The sequence below is a fragment of the Marmota flaviventris genome, chromosome 5 (genome assembly GCF_047511675.1).
Source record: "Marmota flaviventris isolate mMarFla1 chromosome 5, mMarFla1.hap1, whole genome shotgun sequence".
NCBI lineage: Eukaryota > Metazoa > Chordata > Mammalia > Rodentia > Sciuridae > Marmota > Marmota flaviventris.
Window position 1 is genome coordinate 10,461,335 of NC_092502.1, and position 27,604 is coordinate 10,488,938.

Here is a 27,604-nt window from a genome sequence, read left to right on the forward strand (position 1 = left end):
GTCTTTATCATCCCTAAATTTTAGGAGGCAGAGATGAGAGTGTTTTTTTTTTTTTTTTTTTTCTTTTTTTCCCTGAAATGCTTTTTAAAAAGTGAAAAAAAAATTTTGGGAGGGCGGGTGCGGGGGGGATTGAAGCAAGTACCTAGTGCTCCAGGGAAGTACAGCACACCTTCATGCCCTGCAGCAGTTTTCAGGGTATAGCTCATTGATGGGTCTGATAGGCCCAGTTGCTTGGGGGGGTGGGGTGCTGGATGCGGGAGTAGGACCAATTTTTTTTCCATTCATTGCCTTAAGCTCTGAATATCTTTAAGAATGCTTACTTTTTACTTAAAAATATTATTAAAAATAATATACATTAAAAAACAGTAAATACAAAATCATAAATAGTAACATGATACATTAAGATTTTCTACCACCATTTAAATTTACGGCATGATATTTCATTTGATAGCTGTATTACTGATTTTAAGAAATAGTTTTGTGTTAAGATTGCTGCCAGTTTTTGTGGCATTTTTATCCATCGTCAAGTGGAATATCGTTGTTACGAGATCTTTACTTGGGCAAAAAAGTATGCATATGAAACATTTTTGGATAGCTAAATTGAACTTTTCATTGGGTAGGGTCAGTGCTGGGGATTGAACTCAGGGGCTATCCACCACTGAGTTTCAACCCCAGTCATTTTAATTTTTTTTACTTTGAGATAGAGTCTGGCCAAGTTATCCAGATTGGCCTTGAACTTTTGAACCTTTTCTGTGAGACTCCCAGGTACCTAGGATTTACAGGCATGTGCCTTCCTGCCTGGCTGGTAAATTATACTTTTGAGAAGGTTATAAAAGCATTGTATAAGAGAGTCTCTTTTTATATAGCCTGGATGACATTGGATATTTTGATTTTATATTTTTTTGCCATTTTCATGGATGAAAATAAAAAATATTGTTATTATTATTATCATTAATTTTGTGGAGGAGGGGTGTGTACTAGGGCTCGAACCTAGAGGCACTCTACCGTTGAGCCACATCCTCAGTCCTTTTTATTTTTTATTTTGAGACAGGCTCTTGCTCAATTGCTTAGAGCTTTGCTAAGTTAAGTTGCAAAGGCTAGCCTCAAATTCGCAATCCTCCTGCCTCAGCCCACAATTGCTGGGATTACAGGCATGTGCCACCACACCTGACATGATAGTATTGTTATAATATACATGTATTTGGTTACTAGTGAGATAGAATATAAAAACTTATTGGCCATCTCTATTTCTTATTTTGAGTTATCTCTTCATGTCCTTTCTTCATTTTTCAACTGATAGATTTATTTAAACAAAAATCTAATTTGTAAGAATTCTTCATTAAATACAGTAACTCATTTATTGCAAATATTTTTCCCAATTTGAAATTTGCCTTTTTCTTTCTTTTTTTTTAAATAAGGCTTTTGGCCACAAGGAACATTTTGAAACAAATGTTTACTTTTTATGTAGAAGTAGTACTTAAACCTTCCCTTTCGTAGCCTTCTGTGTTTTGTGGCACTATGCTTTGCACTTAAATCTCAGTTTCTCTGTTATTTATTTTGCTATATTCTGTGAACCAAGGATCCACATTTTTTTTTCTTTTTCAAAGACAGCCGGCCTGTTTTCCATATGCTCTTGATGTGAAATCACACTCACCAGTCACTTCCTGCCTCCACCCACTCACAGAGGTCTCTTTCCTCTTAGCTCTCAGTCATCAGCCTAGGGAGGCTCCTGGCCCGCAGCAGCATCATGTCGACCTGTATGTGCTAGTTTGAAAGCATCTTGTTAATAGTGGCAGAGATTTTGAAAGTTCAGTACCAAACAGAAAAAAAATTGATTTTAACATTTTTCTAAGAGTGACTTGCTCTATTCTTCCTCCCTCCCTCCCTCCCTCCCTCTGTGTCTGTCTGTCTCTCTTTTTCTTTTTGTTTTGGCTGGGGTCAGACCTAGGGATTTGGGCATGCTAGGTAAGCATGCTCTGTTCTTATTGTGCATTAAAATTGTTTTCTAACATTTCCATGTCATTTTCTGAAAATCTGGGTGGTCTAAGAATTTGAAGAAGCAAATTGAAGAAAGTTTTAATTACCCACAGTGCCTGGCATATGGCACTAGCACTCAGAAAGTCACATGGTTTGCCCAGGCAGACAGCCTCTGCTATTGGAACCCTGAAGCTGTACCTTGGTCTTCTAACAGCTGTGGTTCATGGTTTGCAGACAGTGTGCATAGTGACTAACATATCACAGTATATTTGAGGATGAAGGATGCAGGCAAATGGGATTCAGACCACATTGGAAGTATCTTTTTATTTTTGAATACAAATCATGTCATACTACAGACACTTGTTATGTTGCTTATAAAAAAATGCTGGTTTGTATTTATTGTTTGTTTATTCTCTTGATGAAACTAACAGTTTCATTGCAAAATTTAAACAGTAGACAGGTATAAAGAAGAGGTTAACTGTTGGGTGTGGTGGCCTTTGCCTATAATCCAAGTGACTCAGGAGGCTGAGGCAGAAGGGTCACAAGTTCAAAGCCAGCCTCAGCAACTTAGTGAGGCCCTAAGCAACTTAGTGAGACACAGTCTCTAAATAAAAAGAATGTCTGGGGAAGAGACTCAGTTGTCAAATGCCCCTGGGTTCAATCCTGGTATTTAAAGAAAAAGAAAAAAGAAGAGGTTGATTATCTGTTCATAATCTCACTTCATTTTAGTATCCATTCTTTGTTTTTTCCCTCTTGACATTTTATTTCTGTGTATTTATATTTGTTTTTATGTAGACTCACGCTCCATATATTATACAGGTTATAACCCAGTATTTTAAATTGTTAATTGAACAATTTTCATTAGTAAACTTGAACCTGTATTTTTAATAACTGCACTTTCATTGGCTATGCAGTAATTCAGCCTGCATTTTACTGCTGGACATTAAGTCATTAAGCGTCAGTGGATCTTTGTGATTAATTCCTTAAGATACATTATTTATCAAAAAAATTGAGTCAAAGGATGTGTGCTTTCATAAAGCTTTTAAACTTTCAACCAGAGGGTTATTCTACTTTTCACCACATCATAAGCAGTGTGCAGTTGTAATAAAAGTAAATAACCAGTGTAAAAAACTGGTAATGTAGAAAAGCACCAAGAGTTAAATTAAAACAATCACCCTTTGTTCATTTGTCTTTTTCCCCTTCCATCTGCAAGCATTTATGATGCTACTGTGTGCAAGGCATTATTATAGGTCTGCAAATACAGGAATGCACAAAGCAGACAAAAAGCCTTGCTGTCTTGTTACCTATATTTTATTTTTATTTATTTATTTTTATGGGGCTGGGGCTGGAACCCAGGGCCTCGCCATGCTAGCAGGCACTCTCACTAAGCTACACTACCTGCCAGGGACCTACATTTTAGTGGTGAAGGAAATAAAATGAAGAAAACATGCTGCATTAAATGTTAATAAGTTGTATTGAGAAATGGCGGGTAGGTTACCCCAGTTTTGGGAAAGGGTGATGAGGGAAAGCCTCCTTGAGAAAATGACATTTGGGAAAGATCCGAAGGAAATAAGGGAGCAAGCTGTGCAGGTTATCTAGGAGGAGGGAACCCCAGGTGGAGGGGACAGCAAGGTGACAGGCCAGAGGTGGGTGTGTCTGTGCATCCTTTGTTCAGTGCTGATGTCTGGCTGGAGTACAAGGAGGGGCAAGTAGTGGGAGGTGAGTGCAGTGTGGAATGGGAGGAGGCAGAATGATCTCTAAGGCTTCTAGGCCTTACTGGAATTTTTTTCCCCCTTGCCATGAGATAGGAAGTCGCTAGAGAATATTTACCATAATTCAGCAGTCTGACTTTTTAACAGCATCACAGTGGCTGTGTGATAGAAGGGAAAGGTGGAAGTAGGGAGGTAGCTCTAAGATTGACCTATGTGTCAGGGGTTCTCCAAAGAAATAGAATCACTAGTGGGTAGTTTGGAATTTTTGTGGCAGGCTGGTATGCTCAAATGTAGGCTGGTTTTCCCTGTTGCATTCTTTAAGCAAAATTCCCCTCGAGGAGGGGCTACCTCAACCTTTGCTCTTAATGGCTTTCAGTTGATTGGGTGAGGCTTACCTATGTTACTGAGGGTAATACATACACCTGCTTTATTCCAAGCCTACTGATTGCAAATGTTAATCCCATCTACAGAGTACCTTTATAACAGCAGCTGTATTAGTGCTGGCTACCAAAGCGTAGTCCAAGTTGACACATAAAATTAGCCACCACACCAGACTGGGAGGAGGCCTGACTTGGAGTTAAGGATTCAGAATGGAAACTCAGGCAGTTCATGATGAAATGAGAGAAAAGGTGAGTGTGACATTAATACCAATCTTGTCAAGCTACTGTTAGCAGCAGTATATTACAAGAGGTTAGTCAGAGGTGATTTGGACTTGGGAGCCTGGTGGGATTGGAAGATAAAAATATGATATATGTCTACTTGCTCATTTTGTAGAAAAGTCCTACTGTAGGTAGGGACCTCACAGTTAATGAGCATGTATCTGTCTAGACATATTTGTTTGCTCTTTTCCATACATTGTTTGTCTTAATCGTCTGAACAACTTTATAAACTACTAGGTCCTAGTATGTCTATTTTGTTTGTGAGAAAATTGAGGCAAAGAAGAAGAGAAAAGCCAGAGTTCAAACCCAGTCTCTAGTCCTGATATACCTCACTGCTTCTTAAAGCAGAAACAAATTTTCATAGAAACGATTGTCTGTATTTTGAGTTGTAAATAGATTTTTCTAAATCTTGGGACAGTTATGCAATAGGAATGCTATTTATGTTATCACACAAGTGGCTAAAGTGATCAGATAACTCCTCTTTAGAGAGGACTCTCTGACCACCAGTCTAAAACAGCTTCTTGCTTTCCACTCTGTTCCTTTGCCCTGCTTTATTTTTTTCTTCAAAGCACTTAACACTCTCTGAAATTATATCCCATGTTTGTTTTTTAACTCTGAGCTGTTGTCATTTTCCCCTTCAGAATCCAAATTCCATGAGAAAAAAAGGCCATGCCTGCTTGTTCCCTGCCTGGTACAGGCACTACTTCTAGAACATGCTGGAGTGGAGTAGTTGCTCAGTAATTATTTATTTAATGAAGAATAGGCATAATAAACTGGAATAAGAAGGAAAAGCCTTCTGCAAGCTTGGTTAGGACTATGTTATATCTATATCTATATATGTTTTACATAGTTGGAAATATTTTCTGTGCTTTATTTTATTCTTTATGCTTTGTGTGCTTGTTTAGGATGATCATATTTTTTCCTATAATTTCTCCTAATTTGAAATGACACATATAATATCTTTCATGAACATCCCATAATTTGCCATTTCTCTGGCTCTTTAAAGTCTTCATTTTTAATTGCTAAAATAACAAATCAATTCTATACATGTCTTTGCCTTTGTTCTGAATTACTTAGGGCATATTTTCTAGGAGCTAAACTGTATCTATCCTGTCAGATTGTTTTCCAGAGAGTTGGTATCTCATTGCACCTTCACAAAGGTTGAACATTATTATTTTGAGAACTTCTAGCAAGCCTAGTTTTCTGCAGGCGCTGGTGGCGTATTCTAAATTGATGAACCTCATTGCAAGTGGCAGCCCTGCACCCAGGGCAATTTGAGTATATGTTGAGTCAGCTAAGGCGTGGCTTACTAAAAGGAGATCTCCTAAGACTGGATATACTTGGCCAAGAAAAGGAGCTTAGGAGACATTTTCAAACACAAGTGTGACAGCCCCAGCCCATGCCTTCCTGTTGAGTTACCTGAGTGCCATGTCTGGAGCTCAGTGAGATTGGGGTTATCATGGAGTACTTCAGGAGGCATGGATGCATTTACACATCTTGTACATATTTACCTAGGGCCTTCCTATCATGTCCCATGAACTGTGCTGTGCCCTGTGAGGCAGATAAAAATCTGCCAGGCCCCCAGACTGGTTGCCTATAACTCCTCGCTCTAATCCAAGGAAGGCTCCTCCCTTGAGAAGACCGGCTCACTTGCTGAAGGTGGTGGAATCTCTTATAGAATGATTCTTAATTACCTGGTATAAGACAAATGTTAAATCCTTCATCTTTGCGAAGGAAATGAAAAATTAAGGGTTAAAGTAATGGTAACTGTGATGGGAGGTAGGAAGAAACTACCATGTCATTAATTTCAAAGGAAAAAACCTTGGCAAAAGAAGCATTGCCCAGGGCACAGGAAAGGGCTATAGTTGTGCCCTTTATTTCCGACTGGTAGTGAATGGCTTGGGGATCCACATGAACCTGTAGTGTCCCCAGTCAGTACTGATTTTGGAAATTTATTAAGGATATCTGACAGTAGTGGTTAAAGAAAAGATACAAAATATTACAAAATATTTCAGTACATTTGTTCTCAGGGATATTAATTGATATGAACAAGCCATTAAAATTTGCATTTTATCTTTTTAAAAAATATTTTTTAGTAATAGGTGGACACAATATCTTTTATTTTATTTTTATGTGGTGCTGAGGATAGAACCCAGTGCCTCATGCATGCTAGGCGAACGCTCTATCTCTGAGCCACAACCCCAGTATGTGTTTTTAATCTTAGAGAAAAGTTGCAAGTATAATACAAAGAATTATTTCTCCAGCAATTTGAAAGCAAAGCTGACTGAATGTCATCATGCTGCAATATTTTAGTGTATATTTCCTACAAAGGAGGTGTTCCACATTATCATAATACAAGAGTCAACTTGGTACATTAACACTGATACTTTACTGCCATCAAATCCTCACCCCAAAATGTCTTTTATAGCTGAAGTCTTAGAATGTTAGTGCAACAACTGAGTTAGGAAATGTATAAATAAATAATTTTGTTTCACTCTCTCTTAAGAGGTCCCTCCTGCAGGGTGCGTGGTGGCACACACCTATAAACTCAGGAGGCTGAGGCAGAAGGGTCACAATTTTGAGGACAGCCTAAGCAACTTAGAGACCCTGTCTCAGAAAAAATAAAAAGGACTGGGGACTTAGCTCAATGGTAAAGCACCCCTGGGTTCAATCCCCAGTACACCCTTCTCAAACTAACAAAAAAATTTCCCTTCTTTTCTATGTATTTAACCAAACCAAAACAAAACAAAATCCATAAGTTCATACTGGTATATTCAGTTCTTATCCAGTCTCACAAATTTCATTGTAGCCTTCTATAAGCTAGTCATTTCCATACTTTATTATTCCCTCCTCTGACAGGGAGAAACCTGCTCCTAATTTCTACAAATAGACTTCCTCACTTGTGTTAGTGAAAAGTAAATGTGCCAATTAGACTAAGTATTCCGTTTCCTTCCATTCCCTTCCTTTTTTTGTGGTACTGGGCCTTGTGTGTCATAGATAAGTGCTGTACTACCAAGCTACATCTCCAGTCCGTCTGTATGATTTTTAAAAGATCTTTTGTTTGTGGCTGTATGTTACAACTACTGAGTTCAGGATCACCTAGATTAGTTTCTTTTGACCCCCACCATTAACCATTTTGTCCCATCATCCCAGATGTGAAATACCCATAAAAACTTAAATGTAGTATACAGCATATAGTATAATTCTAGCTATGTAACTATACAACGATATAATTATAATCAATATAAGTATGTTAATTAACACAATGGTTTATAGAAGCTCTAGGTTATGGTTTCCATTCTGTTTTAATGTACTATGTCAGTTTTGTGGAAATGATCACAGAATTGAGAACTTGGAACTTATTATAGGTTAAGTGTGGTTTTGCTTTTCATTTGGAATACACTTATGATCATTTATTCTTGCTAATAGACCATCTCTCTCTCCCATTCATTGTTGATTTTGTTTTTTATTTGAGCATACAAAGCATTTAGCATACTAAGACTCAAAACAACACTAAAAGGAAACTCAGAAATGTGAGTGCCTGTCCTTATCTGTGCTCTTCCCACTGGGTAGTCAGTGTCATTTTTTTTTCAGTGAACAGGTACATTACAAACAAAGCTGCTGTGAATAACTTTGTGCGTACATATTTTCATATTATTTTTGAATTAGTGTATCTTCAGGAAAAATTTCTAGAAGTTGGGTTTCAAGATCAAAAAGGATATGCATAATTCGTTTTGTTCAATGTTGCCAAAATTTCCTTCAAAAGGCTTGGGCACGATTGCCTTCCTTCCAGAAATAGATGGGTGTGCCTGCCTGCTTCTTCATGGCCCCATCCACAGAATGTGTTGTCATACTTGTGAATATTTGCCAGTAAGTGACCTGAGAAATGAGAAGCCTTAATTTGCATCTCTTCGGTAATGAGGAAGTGTGAACATCTTTTTTCCATTTGAGGGTCATGTTTGTGTTTTTAAGTGTCTATTCAAGTCTTTCTCTTTTTTTTTTTATATTTTTTTTTGGGTGCTGGGGATTGAACCCAGGGCCTTGCGCATGCAAGGCAAGCACTCTACCCTCTGAGCTATATCCCCAGTCCTATTTTTCTGTTCTTTATCTTCATCACCCCAGTTTAAAATAAATTTGGGGGGATATTAGTCTTTTTATCTGTGACATATGTTGCAAATGTTTTTTTCCCAAATTGTCATTTTCCTTTTGACTTACTTTATGTTTTTTAAACACCGTGCAAATATTAAAATTTATAGCTAGCTAAATTTTCCTCTGTTTGTTTTTGCACCTGGATTTTAAGACATAGTTAAATAACCTTTCTCTAACCCAGGTTTGTTTGTTTTGGAATACTGGGAATGCTAGACAAGTGTTCTACCACTGTATCCCCCACTACATCCCTGGCCCTATACCTAGGTTTTAAAGGAATTCATTATGTTTTCTTTCAGTACTTAGAGTTTCACTCTTTCAGTTCACATTTCTGATCTGTTTGGAGTCTGTTCATGTACATTCTGTGAAATATGGATCTAAATTTATCTTATTCCAAATTGCTAACCAGTTGTTCTAGCAGTACTTATTAAAAAGTTCCCAGCCATTTGAGATGCTACTTTTATCATGACTAAATTTTTATGCATACTTGGGTCTATTTCTGGACTTTCTATTCTATTAGACCAGAATTTGGGAACTGTGACCCATAGGCCCAAGCCAGCCATGTTTGTGTCAAGCTGGGTTGGAGCACAGCCATGCTCATCCGCTTGCCCAGCCACTGAGGCTGTGTCCAGGTTGCAGCAGAGGCCTGACAGAGCCCATGAGGCCTGTGGGGGTTGAAATAGTTAAAAGCTTGTTGAGCCTAGATTGGAATAATTGTGTGTTCATATGCTATAAGGTACCTCATTTTTTTTTTTTTTTAAGTTGTAGTTGGACACAATACCTTTATTTTTTATGTGGTGCTGAGGATGGAACCCGGGGCCCCGCACATGCTAGGCGAGCGCTCTGCTGCTGAGCCCCAGCCCCAGCCCCTGTACCTCACTTTTTTAATGTCTAGTAGGATTAATTCCTCCCTTGTGGCTTTCCTTTTTCTATGTTTATTTTTGTAAATAAATATTCCTTACCAGTTTGTTTTCCACATAAGCTTGAGTACCAACTTGTCTAGCTCCGTGAAGAAGCTTTTTGTGTGATTATGCTAGATGTGTTAAATTTTTGAATTAGGGAGAATTGCCATCTTTACTTGTCCTTTCCAACAACAAATTATGAAGAAAAGAATAGAGAAATCTATTCTCTAGATTAATAGAGAAATCAAAGAACTAAGCCACAAAACCATATCACAGTGGAATTTTAGCAAACCTTCAAAGAATAGGCCAGAAGTACCATAAATTATTGCATAGCATTGATTTTGAAAGAAAATTTCTTTTTTATGGGAATTATTTCTACCTTTATCATCTTAGGTCAGAAACTATTATTATTTTCTAACTTTCTTTTTTTGGGGCTTATTTCTTTGTGATCTGCATTGTCTTTTTATGTGTACTTGAAAAGTATAGTTTCTGTGTTAGCATACTATATTTATGTATAAATAGTTTTCCTTGTAAGACCTGCCTCCAATATCAATTGTGTTTGTTCTCCTAAGTATTTTTGTGTCCTCTTTCTTGTTCTCTTGTGCAAAGAATATTTGTATAGTGTAATTTCAATCCATGTCTCTTTACATTTCTTTTTGTTTCTTTTCATGATGTATTTTCTTAAAGTTTGTATTTTTTATTCCTTTTACTTACAATATTTAAATACTTTTATTACCCATCCTCCCTCCCTTTTCCAGTACTGGGAACTGAACCCAGGGCACCCTACCACTGAGTCACATCCCCAGCCCTATTTTGTATTTTATTTAGAGACAGGGTCTCACTGAGTTGCTTAGTGCCTCGCTATTGCTGAGGCTGGCTTTGAACTGGCAATCCTCCAGTCTCAGCCTCTCAAGCCGCTGGAATTATAGGTGTGCACCACCACTCCCTATTTGCTTTTTAAGAAACTAAACTCCAGTTGTGAATATGTTGGATCTCCTTTGTCTTCCATTTCAACTACCTTCTCTCATTTTTTAGTTTCTTGGGTTTTCTTGCTTTGCTTCAATTCCTCTTATTACACTTTTCATTTGATTTATAAGTTTTGGGGCATTGTAATGTAATAATGTCATAATTTTGCTTTTATTTTTTGAGTTAAGTCAGTTTTCATTTTTGGAGATTTCTGTTCTTAAATTTGAATTTCTGATTTAAGGTGTTTTTAAAATAATATCAAAAGCTTGTATAAACATATTTAATTCAGTTTGATAAAATATTTTTAATCAGATTCCATAAGAATCATACACTATAACACATGAAGGCATCCATTCTATATAATGAATTAACGTCTTTCATACAAAACTAGAATAGTATTATCTTATACCATCTTTAGGAAAAGTAAGAAAACGATTACCAGATCACTCATCAGGGCTTTACTGATGTCACAGAGCCCCAGACGAGAAAGTCCTATTTGGATTGTGGTTTAAGTTTTTTTTTTCCTACTGTTATTTTGTCTCACTTCTTTCATTGATGGAGTTTCATTAGCTTATTTTATTCTCTCTCTTTCTCTCTTTTGGATAGTTGAAGAGTACTCCCATCATGAATTCTTTTGGGAGGTAGTTTAATTTTACAAGATTCCTAGTTTAAAAGAATCCTTTGTTAAAGTGTAGTTTCTTTACTAGATGACACCATTCCCCTCCCTGGCACCCAAAGCAGGAGATGGTAGGGAGGGGTTTGCATCCATTGAATGTTCTTAAGAATTGTTTTTTCTTGCAGGGTCCTAAAATACTCTCCTTGCCATTTCTTTTTTCCTTAGTTGTGTAGTCTTCAATAAAAGATTCCTCACCTTTCCTTTAAAAAAAAAATAAACTTATAAAACTTAGAGCAGTTTTATATTCACAGCAAATTGAGCAGAAAGTGCTAAGGGTTTTCAGACACCTTCTGTCCTCATACATGTACAGCGTCTATGCTGTCGCGATGCCCTGCTGCGGGGGGTGCATGTGTGACACAGCAGAGGAGCCTGTACGGACATGTCCTCATTGCCAGAGTCATGGCTTGTGTTAGGTTTCCCTCTTGGTGGCCATTCTGTGGATTTGGACACATGTATAATGGCATGTGTTCACAATTGGTTTTTTCTTCCTTCCACTCAGAGCAGGGCATCAACACTCACCAGCTGAACTGCTGTTGATGACAAATCTTCCTGTCATTGTGGGCGTGTCCATAGCAGTACAGGAGAGCTTGACTCCCCAAGAATCCTGCAGGCTAGGCTTCTTATTCCTCTCTCCTCCTAACTCCTTGGCAGCCACTGTTCTTTGAACCGTTGGACAATGGTTTGGGCTTTTCCAGGATGTTGTGTAGTTCAGTCATACAGTATGTAGCCTTTCCAAGTTGGCTTCTCTCACTTAGTGTGCATTTCTTTAAGTTTTCCCTCTATATCATTTCATGGGTTCAGGGTTTACTTCTTTTCTTTCTGGGACCAGGGATTGTTTCTTTTTCCCCAGTCTAATCTGCTTAGCCACTGAGCCATATCCCCAACCCTTTTTATGTTTTTATTTTGAGACAGGATTTTGCTAAGTTACTGAGGTTGGCTTTGAACTAGAGATCCTTCCACCTCAGCCTCCTGAGCTGCTGGGATTATTGGTGCACCACCATGCCCAGCTATAACTTCATTTCTTTCTTTTTTTAAAAAATATTTTTATTAGTTATAGATGGACATAATACCTTTATTTATTTTTTATGTGGTGCTGAGAATCGAACGCAGTGCCTTACACATGCAAGGCAAGCACTCTCACATTGAGCCACAACCCCAGCCCGAATTCATTTCTTTTTAGCACTGACTATTGTGTCATTATTTGAATGTAGCAGAGATTATTTATTTATCTGTTGAAGGACACCTTGATTATTTCCAAGTTTTGACAATTATATATAAATGTCTAAACATCCACTTTTTTCTCGGGAATGATTGCTGGGTAGTGTGCTGAGTATAATTTAGTTTTGTAAACTTCCAAAGTAGTGTTGCTGTTCTGCACTTCTGTTAGCAATGAATGAGAGTTCCTGTTGCTCCAGATCTTCTCGGGCATTGGTGTCTGTGTTTTGGATTTTGGCTTTTCTAATAGTTTCATAGTGGTATTTCTTTGTTGTTTTAATTTGCATTTCCCTATTTACTTTATGGTGTTGAATATCTTTTCTTGTTTTGTTTGCCATCTGTATAACTGTTGAAGTGTCTATTAAGATCACTGGTTCATTATTTTTATTGCGTTTTCTTACAGAGTTTTAACAGTTCTGTATATGTTTTGGATAACAGTTATTTATCAGATAAACCTTTTGTAAATATTTGTTTTCCCAGTGTATAACTTGATTATTCATTCTTGTGACAGTGTATCCTATAGAGCCAAAACTTGAAACTTTAGTGAAGTCTAGTTTATCAGTTCTTTCATCAGTCATGTTTAGGTTCTTCCTATGTTGTCTTCAGCAGTGTTGGAGTCTTGCATGTTACCGTTAGATCTGTATTCTATTTGGAATTAATTTTTGTGAAATACGTCATTAGGATTTTCTATGTAGACAGGCTTGTGTCTGGACTGATGTTTTAGTTGTTTGTTGAAGAGACCTTTCTTCACTGTGTTTCTTTGGCTTCTTTGTCAGATCATTTCTCTCTTATTTTGCCATAATTTGGGGTCTGTTTATGGGCTCTCCCATTCTGCCCATGGATTTAACCATCTCTTTTTTGCCAGTACCACATTGTTTTGATTTGTAGTTTTAAAGTAGTCCTGAAGTCTCTTGTTTTTTCTCCTTTAATGTTGTGTTGGCTATTTTAGCTTGTGCATGTAAACTTCAGTTTGTTTGTTCAGTGTCCTCAAAATAATCTTGGTGGATTTTTTTTTTTTTTAAAGAGAGAGAGAGAGAGAGAATTTTTTTTAATATTTATTTTTTAGTTTTCAGCGGACACAACATCTTTGTTTGTATGTGGTGTTGAGGATCGAACCCGGGCCGCACGCATGCCAGGCGAGCGTGCTACCGCTTGAGCCACATCCCCAGCCCCAATCTTGGTGGATTTTGTTTTGAGTTGACCTGAATCTGTAGGTGAAGTTGAGAAGAACTGACTTCTTGGCAGTGTTGAGTCTTCCTGTCCATGAACATGGAATATTTCTCCATTTATTTATCTCTTTGATTTCTTCTATCAGAGTTATATAGTTTTCCTCAACTAGATCGTATGCATGTTTTGTTAGATTCATAACCAAGTGTTTAATTTTAAGGTGCCAATATAAATAGTAATTTTTAAAAAATTTTACATTATATTTTTTCATTGCTGGTATATTGGAAAGTGTTTTATTTTTGTATATTAACCTTGTATTCTTTATGTTTGCTATAATTGCTTATCGGTTCCAGGAGGTTTTCTGTTGACGTTGTTCAGTTTTTCTGTGTGGACAAGCAAGTCACTGTTGCATAAAAATAGTTTCTTTTTCCCCAGTCTAATCTGCGTTAGCTAGAATTCCCAGTATGATGATGAAAAAGGTGGTATTTCTGATCTTAGTGGGAAGCTTTGACTTTTCACCAGTAAGTATGATGTTCCCTGTTGGCTTTTTGTAGATGTTCTAGATTACTTCTAAATGTTTTTCATATGTTTGCTTTCTTGCTGTAGAGTGGTTTTTCAAAACTGACTCTTTGCATCTTGCATCCTTTTTAAAATTCCCTGAGAGGACTCCGATCCAAGAGGACTCCTTGTCAAGACCTGTACACGTAATGTGATTGCATTGGTCAGTGTCTCGGCAGCTTGTTTCCCTCTCTTTTGTTCTGCACAGTTTGTTTTGGACTGTCCTTGCTTTTTTTTTTTTAATATTCATATTTTAGTTATAGGTGGACATGATATCTTTATTTCATATTTATGTGGTGCTGAGGATCGAACCCAGTGCCTCACACAAGCTAGGTAAGTGCTCTACAGCGACCAGTCCTTGCTTTTAATGAAGACTTAAGACAGGGACATAAGGACATAAGTACCAGGATTGTTTTTTTTTAAAGAGAGAGTGAGAGAGGGAGAGAGATAGAGAGAGAGAGAGAATTTTAATATTTATTTTTTAGTTATCGGCGGACACAACATCTTTGTTTTGTATGTGGTGCTGAGGATCGAACCCGGGCTGCACGCATGCCAGTCGAGAGCACTACTGCTTGAGCCACATCCCCAGCCCCCCAGGATTGTTTTAATTTTCTACTTTTGTCTGTTCCTTCTGGTTTTGCTGAGTGGGTTAAAGTTTTGTAACTGTCTCTTACTTGTGTCCTATGTTAATATTACATATTACTTTTTTGGTAGAGTCATTAGGATTTTCTGTGTAGACAGTCAAGCCATCAGCATCCTTTCTGATATTTGTGTTTTTAAAATTTATTTATTTTTCTCTTATTTTGCTTTGTCGTTGGCTGTGACTAGTAGATTTTATATTCAGTAGGAGTGCATGAGTGCACATTATAGCTATGTTCTTGGGTATGGGGGAAGGGTTCTACTTTTGAACATGAAGTATGGAATAGGTGTTTTGTTTTTGTGGAACCGGGGTGGAACCAAGGACCTTGTGCGTACCACACAAGCACTCTGCCCCTGAGCTACCTCCCTAGCTGTAGGTATGGTGGGTTTTTTTTTTTCTTTTTCTTTCTTTCTTCCTTTCTTTTTTTTTTTTAATTGTGGTACTGGAGATAGAACCCAGGGTCTCCTGCATGCTGGGCAAGCATCTCCCACTGAGCTACTTCTTAAGCCTGCTGTATAGGTATTGTCAAAATATGACTTCTGTTGTATTGGGGAACCTACTTGATACCTCCTAGTAATGAGTGGGTTTTGAATGTTGTCAAATGTTCTAAATACCTCTGTTGAAGTCAACAGTTCTGTCCTGTTGGCTGTGTGTCTTTATGCCTATACTACAGTTTGGATTACTATAGCTTTGTCAAGTTTCTTCCTTGAAACCTAACTTTATTCGTAGTTTTCAAGATTATTTTGGTCATTCAGAGTCTCGAGATTCATATAGTTCTGGGGTTTTAATAGGAATTATAATAAATCTGTAGATTGCTTTGGGTACTGCTGACATTTAAGTCTTGGAATTCATGGTTATGAAATATCTTTGTGTCTTTAATTTGTACTTTTCACTTAAAATTGTTGTATATGTATTTTGATTTTTACAGTTTTTCTGTTAATTCTCTTCATTTATTTCTTCATTTCTTCATTAGACTCAGTTTCCCCCTGGTTTTGTTTTGCCACTCTCTGAAACGCTTCGACATGTCTCGTAGTGGAGCTCTGAGAACTAGGTTACTGTGGAGTCGTGGAAGCCAAGCAAATGAAGTTCAGCCAGACGGAGGGGCTGCTCGGAGTGGTTCAGAGGTCAAGGAGTGCGAGGAATGTGAATTGACCATTAAGTTTAATAACAATATGGAGTTTATTCTGATGAAAATAAATGATTAGTCAAGGAAATTAAATCTGTTCAGCCATCCATTTATTAAATTCACATTCACTTGGATTTTCTGGGTTTCTAGGAATCTGAATATGAAGTAATTGTAGACAAAGGTTCACTATGGGGTTGTGTTTAATAATAAAAAATGTAATTCTCTTCCTAGCTATATTGATTAGGCATATTATGGGATGAAGTCAACTACCATTAAAAAATGTAGATCTATAGTGACAGCAAGCCATGGGCTTGATAAAGGTGTTACTGAACCAGCTGTGTACGCGTGCAGGTCTCAGTCTGTGCGCCCTCGTGATGTGTCGTTATCTCTGTGTCGCACGCAGTACTTTGATTGATGTTTCTTTTAAAAAAATATTTATAGAGTGTGTGTGTGTGTGTGTGTTTGATGCCTCTGTCTTTTGCCCATTTAAAAAAATCTGCATACATGTGATTGATTTTTTTTCCATCAAGTGAAGTTTTTTTTTTAATATATATTTTTTAGTTATAGGTGGGCAATACCTTTATTTTTAAAAATTTTTGTGTGGTGCTGAGGATCAAACCCAGTGCCTCATGTATGCTAGGCAAGAGCTCTACCTCTGAGCCACAACCCCAGCCCTGAAGTGAGTTTTTAAAAAAGGACATTCTGGATGTGTTCTCAACCCTTACTTACTCTATGTATTCCCTTTTTGTTTTAAACTTAATTCTTTTTTTAAAAAACTGACGTGCATTTCACCTGTCAGAAGTTAACCTGTTCACATATGCATTGCGGTGATGAACCAGCACTGTCAGTTTTATTGCCCCAATAATATGGGCTATCTATTCAGTCTTAAGAAATGCTTTCAACGAATAGAAGCAGACATTATTACCTATGTACACACATGACTGCATGACCAATGTGATTCTACAACATGTACAATCTGAAAATGAGAAATTACACCCCATTTTATGTATAATGTATCAAAGTGCATAACTGCATTCTATTGTCATGTAGAACTAACTAAAACAAATAAAAAATTTATAAAGTAAAAAAAAAATCTCTACAATGGGTCAGGTTCAGGTTCAGCTTCAGCAAGGATGGCAACAATAAAGAAGCAAAAAACAATGTCATTGTTGTAGAGAGTACATTTCCTGTAGTGCTGATAAACTGTGGTCAGTTTCTTCAGTCTGAATTAAAATGAGTTTTGGATGTCTCTTCTTAGTTCCAGACACAATGGAGTCTGCTCAGTGTGTCCCTTAGCCTCTCTGCATCTGTCACCATCTCCCCTATCTCCCTAACCAAACACACAACGCAAGTAAAATGTAGATTACTTAAGAGAACTGGTCTTATTTTAATTTAACTTCCTTAATGTTATTCTCCTTTTTAGAATCCAAATAAAAATCTCCCCCTAAACAAAATTATTCATTTTTGGTGATGAGCTTTTTGCCCAGAGGTTGAAATAAACAATTTAGCTATGATCATATTTCAGAAGTGGCAAAGAATAAAACATGAATAACAAAAAGAAAAAGAAACTTATTTTAATGGTTAGCAGTTGTTGTAAGTTGTCTTAAGAAAATTTGTCCATTTCAAGGTCACGATAGTGTTTTATGTTTTCTTCTAATAATTGCTTGATTATTTTAATAAACTTTACATTTAGAAGGTTAATGTAACTAGAACTGATGATGATGATGATGATGATGATGATTGTGTGTGTGTGTGTGTGTGTGTGTGTGTGTGTATGTTTAGGTATGTATGTGTCAGAGAGAGGGGGAGGTTGGTGTTATAGGATAAGAAGATAATGGACACTTGGTGTTTGGTCAGGTGATTTTATGCGTGTGGATGTGTGTTTGGAAGCTATTTTCTATTGATGTTGTCTCCTGCACACTCTGTCTGGGTTCCTATAGCTGTACAGTAGTGCTTGAGATTTTACAGTGTAGATTCTTCTGGTTGGTTCTTCCCCATTGTGTTGGCTCCTATTTTCCATATGAATTTTGGAATCTGCTGTTTTTTGTTGTTTTTGCAGGGGGTGGGGTGGGAAGGTGGTAGAGGGGTGGAGCCTGATGAGATTTTGATTGCTGTTGCATTGAATTCATTATCTTTGTGTTTTTAAGTTAAACTGTTGGTGAGTTTAGTTTTCTTTTTCTAGTTTTCATCAAATGATATAACCTTTAACAGATGCTTAATAAGATGATATAGCCTTTAACAGATGCTACTATTATTATAAATATAATTCATTATAATATAACTTATAAGTTTTGGGGTGGGTTTTGTGTCTGGTTGGTAGATGAGTCTGCCAGGTTGTACTCAAGCACAAGTGGCTGTGATGTGGTATGGTGTTTCTCTGGCTGTGGCTGACATCACTAATAGGTGCTTTTACATTTCTTTTAAAATGACCTGTAGTAGAAACAAAAGGATGAGATTGTTGTTCTTTGTTTTGTTATTTCCTTGGTAAACAGTGTTATATTGTGTGTGCTTTGCGTATATTATTTCTTATTCCAACAACATAGGCAGGATTTTCCCTATTTCATAACAGGAGGAAACTGAACCCAAGAGAGAACAGGCCAGTACCCTACCCAGAGCCTCAGCTTGTATTTGTTGGGCTCAGGAAGCCTGGCCCCACGGTCATTTTCTTTATACTTAACAGACAGACTTCTCTGTGTTGCCATTCTTGATGACCAAGGTTCTTTTGGCCATTTTTCTGCTATGCTTCTAACGCCCCAAACCTCTTTTAGTGAATTTTGAAAGTTTTGTAGATTTCACTTTTAACGCTGCCCTCCGAGTGATGCCCTAGGAAGCCAGGAGTGTGTGCTCTGCCCTGATCTGCTTTCTCGGGGGACTGCAGCACACTCTTCTCTGTCCTTCTTTCGGATCATTTTAAACATTCAAATAATTAATGAGTTTTCCTTTATCTAGGTAACCCAATACTGTGTGGGAGAGAAGGGCCACTGCCTGTCTGAAAGTAGACTTGTTCCATACCACTTTTTTGAAGACCGGAAATGGTGTTGTGTGTTTTTTGTCTCCTAGATTTTGAATCCTTGCTCATTGTAAATAATCTGGAAAATATGGGAAAGGAGTAAAGAGAAACAAAATTACTGTTTTTGTCATTATAGTTAATAGGAAGATTACAACTGTAGCTGAAATGTATCATCAGCAAGTGTTTATTGTACTTGTGTCCCAGAGAGCCTCAGTGTTCAGGCTGCAGAAGGAACCAGCCAGCATCATTGTCCCCAGGAGGTTCAAGTTGGCCAGAGGAGCCTCTGAGGGCTGCAGTTAGCTTTTTCAGTGCTCTCAGTCTTCCAGCAAGGCCCTTTGTTCACCTCAGTTTTATGGAGTAGGACACAAGCACGAAGACTTCAAATGACACTCAGCATTACTGCACCCCAGCTGGAACTTGTCACAACTAGTTTCTGTTTCCTGAGGCTCAAGTGTCTGTGTCTGTGTGGGCTTTGGTGTGAATCTTTTACTTTTTAAAGTTTAACTTGATGAAGGGTCTAGGGGGAGGGAAAGAAGAAAGACTGGGGAATGACAGTGGCCAAATTTCACGGTTCCGTTGTGTGCATGTACAGACACGTAACCCCAAGTCCCATCGCTGTGTACAGCTATCACGCACCCATAAAAAATACGGAAGAAATAATGTTAAATTTGAAAAATCACTTCCTTGTTATTAGAAAGAGATATGCCTTCCCTAAGGAGAATTTAGATAGGGTATGTAAACAAAAAGAAATAAAACTTAGTATTGTGAGCATTGTAACAGTTGCTTTCCTAAATGTGTACTTAAAAATTAGATTTCATTTGTAAAGATGGGATCATACAGACTTGGCTTTTCCCCATTTAAATAAAGCTTAGACCTTTTTCACTGTCAGTGCTTTTTAAAAAAAAAACAAAACAGCAACAATAGTGTTTCTGTAACGTTGCCTCCTTGAGCACACCTTTCATAGTTTGTTATGTGAAGGTGGCTCTCTGCTTGCCTCCACAAACTTAATTCACTTCAGATGGAAAATATGAAAATAAATAAATAAATAAATAAATAAATGTTGTCTGTGCTGGGCATGTGCAGGCCTTTCCTTTCACCGCTATTCCCTAAACAATACAACGTGGCAACTGCTCACGTAGCATTCACGTTGCATTAGGGATGATGAGCCATCTGGAGGTGATGTGGTGTGTGGGGAGCTTGTGCACAGGTTCCGAGCCAGGGCCGCATCTTTCAAGTCTTGAGCATCTTTGGATTTGCACACCTGAGGGAGGTCCTGAAAACAGTGCCATGTGGATACCAATAGATGATTATATGTTTATACCATTTTTTATGTGCTTATTTCACATATTTTAAAGATATGCTTTCTTAACCAGAAAATGAATTGCATATGACTAGCAAACCAGGGTGCTGCTGCATAGGTTACTGGGCAAACCATACAAACAGAGACCCTCTGAAGTTCCAGCCAGATACTGTTTTTTTTTTTTCCCCTAGAAAATTAAACAAGGGAAACTCTTTTTGTTATAAACAAATTGTGAATAATAGAAAAGTGTGAAAATACTTTTTTTTTTTTTAAATAAAATTAGAAGAACTAAAAGAAAACTGCAAAGATAATAACTTTTGCATTGTGGAGTTCATGGTATTCTAATACCTTAACCAGGGATCTTCAGAAATGAAAATTTATGTGATTGTATGATTTATTTATGTGTATGTAGCTTATTTTTATGTGTTTATGTATGTTATACACACATTTATTCAGGAAAACACTGCCGTTTTTAAGATATTGTTATAAGAAACATCTATTTCATAAATGTTAAAATGTGAACAAAAATTATAGTTGATGAAATAGGGGCTATACTGTGTTCTATTCTTTTGCATCTTTTTAAAAAATATTTTTAGTTGTAGATGGACAAAGTACCTTTATTTTGTTTATTTAGTTTTATGTGGTGCTGGGATGGGAACCCAGTGCCTCACATGTGCAAGGCAAGTGCTCTATCACTGAGCCACAACCCCATTCTCTTTTTTTCAGTTAAAAAAAAAAAAAATGCTGGCAAATTTTCTAAATTGATATTTTGAAGCACAATTGATCGTAACCTCCCAACTTGAAAAAATATGGACTTAAAATTTAAAAACAAGAATCCAACTCCTACTTTACATAAAAATTAACATAGATGAATTTTAAATGTAAATTACAAGGTAAAATAAGACAACTACACTGTTACATGGGAGAATATCTGTTCTTAGAAGAAAGATTTCTTGAGCATGACAGAAAACAAAAAAGAAGCAATTGATAAATTAAACTTTTTTTTAAAGTTGTCGATGGACACAATACTTTTGTTTACTTTTTTTTTAAAAAAATTGTTTTTTAGTTGTAGTTGGATGCAATACCTTTGTTTATTTTTTATGTGGTGCTAGGAATCGAACCTACTGCCTCACTCATGCTAGGCAAGCGCTCTACCACTGAGCCACAACCCAGCCCCGATGAATTAAACTTAATAAAAAATTAATCGCTTCCATTTATCAAAAGTCACTATTAATAGAGTGATAAGTTTAGTCAGATATGGGAAGAAGTCCTCTGTAATAAATATATTTAAAAAAGAGCCTCATGACTCAGCTGAGGCAGGAGGATTGGAAGTTCCAAGGCAGCTTCAGCAGCTTAACGAGGCCCTAAGCAACTAATCCTATCTGAAAATAAAAAGTAAAAAAATAAAATGGGCTGAGATGTGACTCAGTGGTTAAGCGCTCCTGGGTTCCATCCCTTCTACCAAAAAAAAACAACAACAAAAAAAAATCAAAAACCCAAAGACTCCTCCTAGAATATATGAAGAATTTCTTGAAATCAGAAAAAACAAAAACCCTTTAAAAACTGGTCAGTAACACAAAAAGTTAATAAATTAGTTAAAAAGCTTTGGTATCCAAAATGGTGAGTAATTTTATCAACAGGTAATCAACATCATTACTTTTTAGGAATGCAAACCACAGAGATACTATATACCTAACCAGAAAGTTACTGTAAAAACAAACCAAAAAACAAGCCCAAACTCATACCTGTGGAGCATCAAGTGAAACTCTCATACACACTGGTGGGAGTGGTTATGGACAGAATAGAATTACTTTGGAGAAGTATCAGCATATATTGTGTTGACCTAGCAATTCCATTCTTAAATAGACTGACAGAATTGTATGGTTGTATACAAAAACAAGTGGCAGAATTAATTTTAAACACCCAAAGTGGAAGTGACTCACGTATTCAACAGTAGAATGAATAATGTTTGTGTTTGTATGTGTGTGTGTGTTTCTGGGGATTGAATCCAGCTAGACAGGTGTTTTACCACTGAGATCTGTCCCCTGCATCAAATAATTTTTGAAATAGTATACATCAGGGAAGGAGAATTGACTACAGCTCTGTTTAAAAATCTCAACAAGACATGTTAAGTAAATGAAGCCAGACTCAAAAGTGTTGATACAATGTTTTCATGTATATAAAGTTCAAAAACGGGCAGAATGGTATAGTTACTGATCATCAGGGAAAGCAAATCAAAACTGCAATGAGGTACCACCTCACACATGTTAAAAGTGGGTATTAGAAAAATGAAAAACAAGATGTGTTGGCCAGTTGTGGAGAAATTGGAGCCCTCACACACTATTGGTGGGAATGTATAATGGTACAGAACTATGAGAAGATGTGTGGAAATTCCTTAAAAAGTAAAGAAATAGAACTGGAGTCAGAAGTAGATCCAGGATTTCCATATTCATTGCAGTGTTATTCACAATAGTCAAGTGTGGAAACAGCTTGAATAACCAATGATAGATGAATGGATTATAAAATACACACAATGGAATATTATTCTTCCTTCAAAAAGGAGAAAATTCTGCAATGTGGCACAGCTTGGATGACCCTTGAGGACAATAAGGTAGGTGTGAGCTGGGGTTGTGGCTCAGTGGTAGAGTGTTTGCCTCACATGTGTGAGATACTGGGTTCGATCCTCAGCACCACATAAAAACCAATAAAAATAAAGATATTGCTTCTATCTACAACTAAAACAATATTAAATAAAATAAGTAAGGTAGGTGAAATAAGTCAGTCACAGACTGAAAAATACTGTATGATTTCCTTTATATGAACAGGTGTCCCAAATAGCCACTCATGGAAGCCAGGAACAGCATGGTTGTTGTGAGGAGCTGAGAGGAGGGGACAAAGCCAGGTTATATAACATTGTGCCCATAGATGACAATACTGTATTGTACAGTTCAAATCTGTTAGAAGGGTAGATTTCATGTTAATTGCACTTAACACATTAAAAAAAAAAAAAAAAAGGAACAGGCAAAGTCAATCTGGTAAATTTTAAAAACTAGTGACTTCCTTTAGGAATTAATGACTGGGAGATAATATGAGGATGATGTCTGGGGCACTAGTAATGTTCTTTATGTTAGTCTTAGTACTAGTTAACTCGAGAGTTTTGTTTTTTTACTGTTATAGTTTGGAAATAAATTAAAAAATAAAATGTTAAGAAGAGCACTAAAGTTAAGGCTTGGAATGAAGCTCAGTAGAGGCCCATTATTCAGTCTCCAGCCCCAGAGTAAAGTTTTCTCCTGTGTGTACCATGTTTTTATTTATTTTTATACACTTTAAAAGAGCAGTTTTAGTTCACAGAATGAAAAGTTAGATCTCCTGCCACATTCCTGTCCTCACCCATTATCAACACACCCCACCTGAAGACTTTTGTTGCATCTGAACCCACCCTCACTCCTGTTCCCACCAAAGTCCTAGTTCACATTGAGGTTCATTCTTGGTGGTACTCATTCTGTGGTCTGGACACCTGAATAATGGTAGGCGTTCATCATTACAGTATCACAGTGTTTTCCCACCTGAAAAATCTGCTGTGCTCCCCGTACCATGTTTTTAAAGGATATCCGATTGTTGGACATTTACATTATTTTTCCAAAATTGCTGTGGGTATGATTTTGTATAGGTCTGTATATAATTCCTTAGGAAAAGTTGTTGTGTTACATTTATGCCCAGTGTTAGGTGATATTCTTGATAGAGATTAGTAGATAGTCTTTGAGTAGTAAGTGTTTGTAACCCACTAGAGAGCCCACTTCCTATAGAATGAATAAAAATTGCCAATTTGATAGGTGAAAAATTGCTTTTTATGCACACTATATATGTTCATTTTTGTTGACCATTTGAATTTCTTTTTTGAAATTCAAAATATCTGTACTTCTTGGCTTATTTGCCTATGAAGATGTTAATTTTGGTTTCCTATCAAAATATAAGTAAGTTATTAATCATATGTAGTGATTTTTCCCTAATGTATGTCTTTAAAAGTTGTTGATTTTGAACATTTTGAAGTTTAAATTTTTTTGTCTAGTAAAATCTAAATCTGTTTCTTTGGGGTCATGCTGAGATAGCCTTTCTCTTATTTGATGAATTCGTATTCTTCTAGGTTTTTTTCCTTCCCATTTTTTTAAAGTTGTAGATGAACACAATATCTTTATCTGTTTGTCTGTCTATCTATCTATCTATCTATCTATCGATCGTAGCACTGAGGATCGAACCCAGGGCCTCTCTAGTGTGAGACAAGCCCTCTACCATCGAGTTACAACCCCAGCCCTTCTAGGTTTGTTTGTAGTACTTTATTTTGTTTCACTTGCTTATTTTTATCTGTAGTCTGTTGTGGTATGTGATATAAGGCAGGTATAACATCTTTAAAACTTTTACTGATTTATCCATTTGTCATCAGCTTGAATTTCTAACTTCATCATATAATTTTATAAGTCTGTATATAAATAAATTTGTTTCTGGAATTTCTGTTATTTTATTGCTTTGCTAGGATCATACTGCTTTAATTACTGTAGCTTTTAAGAAAAATGTTAACATTTAACAAAATATGTGTTCCTTTCTCTTAAAAAATGGTGGTGATGAAAGGGAGAATAATTGTTTTCCTACCCATTCTTCCATATGTGTTTAGTACCTTCTCCTTTTAGATAGTGTCAACCACAATAGGACATCTGTTAGAAATTTTAAAACTGCATTATAAAGATCCATGTAACAGCAATTCCAGCAAACTCCCAGTGGATCTAAACTTTATGAGTAATTTATATTTTTACTGTAGAAAGAAACAACTTTTGTTGTTTTTGTATTTTATTTTTTTTAATTTTTTAAATATTTATTTTTTAGTTTTAGGTAGATACAATATCTTTATTTCACTTCCATGTGGTGCTGAGGATCGAACCCAGTGCCTCACGCATGCTAGGTGAGCGCGCTACCACTTGAGCCACATCCCCAGCCCCTGTTTCTGTATTTTAGCATGTATTTGGAAAATGGAAAGGTTTCCCATGAAGATGGGATTAACGATAGTCGGTGTGTGTGTGTGTGTGTGTGTGTATGTGTGTGTGTACACACACATGTACATGCTGTCTTCCTGAATTGCCAGGTTAGTGTGTGTGTGAGAGAGAGAGATTGCCATTTGGACATATTTATCTGGTCTTTTTCAAAATGAGTGCTTCTAACTTTCCCATAACTTATCTCCCAGCAATGTGTCAATCAGGTTAAAGTTTGAAGATTCAGGATTCAGGGGCCTGGCTATAGTTAACAGGAACAACAAAACAGTATTTGGTTTGCTTTGCCATTTTCTTCTTTGCATTTATCTTCTGAGTATATGGCAAATAGTGATTGGAGAGAACAAATTTAGATTTTTCTGCATAACTTAATCTAAACATAATAAATCTCATCTGATTTATAACTGTATTTGAGATTTCTTTTGTGACCTAGGATCTGTTTTTTTTTTTAAATGTTTCATGGAATATTGAAAATAACTTTTAGTAATCTCCCATTATCCGTGGGGAGGATATGTGTCAACACCCCCAAGGGATAACTGATATCAGGGATGGTACCAACTTCACCATATATATGTACACGCAAACAGTATCTACCTGTGATAAAGTGTGATTCATAAATTAGACATAGTAAGAGATTAATAGTAATTAATAGTAAATGGAAAAATTATAGTAATAAACAGTGATCAAGTTTTTGTGATTATGTATTCTGACCCTCTGAAATTTTTCCAGTTATTCTTTGCAAACCATGGCTGGCCACAGGTAACTGAAGCCATGGAAAGTGAAGTGCAGACCAGGGCGACTGCTTTGTAGTCTTTTGTAGAATAGACAGTTGGAGCTGGGCCTGTGATGCACACCTGTAATCCCAGAGGCTCAGGAGGCTGAGGCAGGAGGATTGCAAATTCAAAGCCAGCCTTAGCAATTTAGCAAGGCCTAAGCAATTTAGTGAGATCCTGTCTCAAAGTAAAAAAAAAAAAGTCTGGGGATGTGGCTTAGTGATTAAGCACACCAGGGTTCAATCCCTGGTAAAGGTTGGAGACTTATCTAGTAAATCAGCCTGTCTGCCTCCCTGCCCTGCCCTGCCCTGCCCTGCCCTGCCCTGCCCTCCCTTCCCCTCTCCTCCCCCCTCCCCTCCTCTCCCCTCCTGAGTCCCCTTCCTGTCTTCATCTTTTTTTTTGTCAACCTTCCATCAAACGTGCAGAACTGTAGAACTGTTTAAAAATAAAAACATAATGCTTCCAACCTTTTCTTTCATGTACTTGTGAAATTTTGTTTAGTATTTATAAGCACATTTTATCCTTTTTATAAATTTTGCATTTTAGAGATTAAAAAGATTCTTTGTCATTTAGTGGTTTTGATTGCATATTGCTCTCCTTGCAGTAACAACCTTGCTTTCTTTTGAATTTGAACTCACACCCCATTCTTTTTAGCCCTTTGTGGGATTTTGTTATTGTGCTTGCTCTTGTGGTAGGAGAATGCTTGGATTCTGTTTCATTTTAGTAAAAAATGCTAGTTACAGCCCATTAAATTGATTCATGGGCCACAAACAGCAGTTGGAAAATACCTGAGACATATTTTTCTGTGTTGAAAGTACATTGACTTCTGGGTAAAACAGACTTGAGCCTGAGTCCTGCATCTCTCATTCACTGGATTATGTGACTCTTGACCTTTTACTTAATGCAGAATTTGCAGCATTTTAAAAGTAGGAAATAGGTTCCTCTTATATAACTCCCTAAGTAGGGAATTTTCCATGAGAAATATATTCTGTGTTAGTTGGTGGCACCTACTGGCAAAGACACATCATTGCTCAGAGCCTGTTTTTCCTAAACACACACTAAAAGAAAATGGAGGTGAGGCCATTGGAGCCATCCTACCACTTCTGCTGATTGGCATGGCATTGTGAGAAGGCAGAATGTTCAGAGATTCTGGATTAGTGAAAAGCTACAAAGAAAGAAAAGAATTTGAGGTAGTAGCTGGGATTCCAAAGCAAATGCACATCTGCCTCACTAAACTATCCAGCTGATGAAAACATTAGCCTGCTCCTGTCTTTCTTGACAAATTTCAATTCATAGTATCAGGAGACATGTGTGTTTTTGTGTGTGTTTGCAATGGTGTGCAGTGGGGTAAGCTTCCTTAGGTTTTGTTAGGATTTAAAATGAATTCAGCTTAAGAAATACACTTTCTCTCTGGGCTCCCCAGAGTGCATTTGTTTTCTAAGTTGAGGATTTCTCACCATTACCAGTGTCGTGGAGCAATGTTAATGAAAATGCCCAGACATAATGAAAAGTTACTTTTGCTAAGCTGTTTATTATATTTAGACTATACTCCATGTATTTTCAGTTAGTGTTTACAACAACGGTGTTTAGTTGGGTGTGATGTAACACACCTGTAATCCCAATTCCGAGGCAGGAGGATCGCAAGTTTGAGGCTAGCTTGGGCAACTTAGTGAGACCCTCTCTCAAAATAAAAAAGCTGGGATGTGGCTCAGTGGTAGAGAATCCCTGGGTTCAGTCC

The 27,604-nt window shown here is 37.0% G+C and overlaps 1 protein-coding gene and 1 non-coding gene across 8 annotated transcripts in view; one reads left to right on the forward strand and one right to left on the reverse strand.

Annotated features, from left to right (window-relative positions):
• Fbxw11 (F-box and WD repeat domain containing 11) overlaps positions 1-27,604 on the forward strand; it is a 121,788-nt gene that overhangs the window by 47,975 nt on the left and 46,209 nt on the right. The gene's annotated exons all lie outside the window — the stretch shown is intronic.
• LOC114095504 (small nucleolar RNA SNORD56) lies at positions 11,530-11,599 on the reverse strand. Its single transcript, XR_003583263.1, has one exon. It is a non-coding gene; the product is annotated as a small nucleolar RNA SNORD56 (small nucleolar RNA).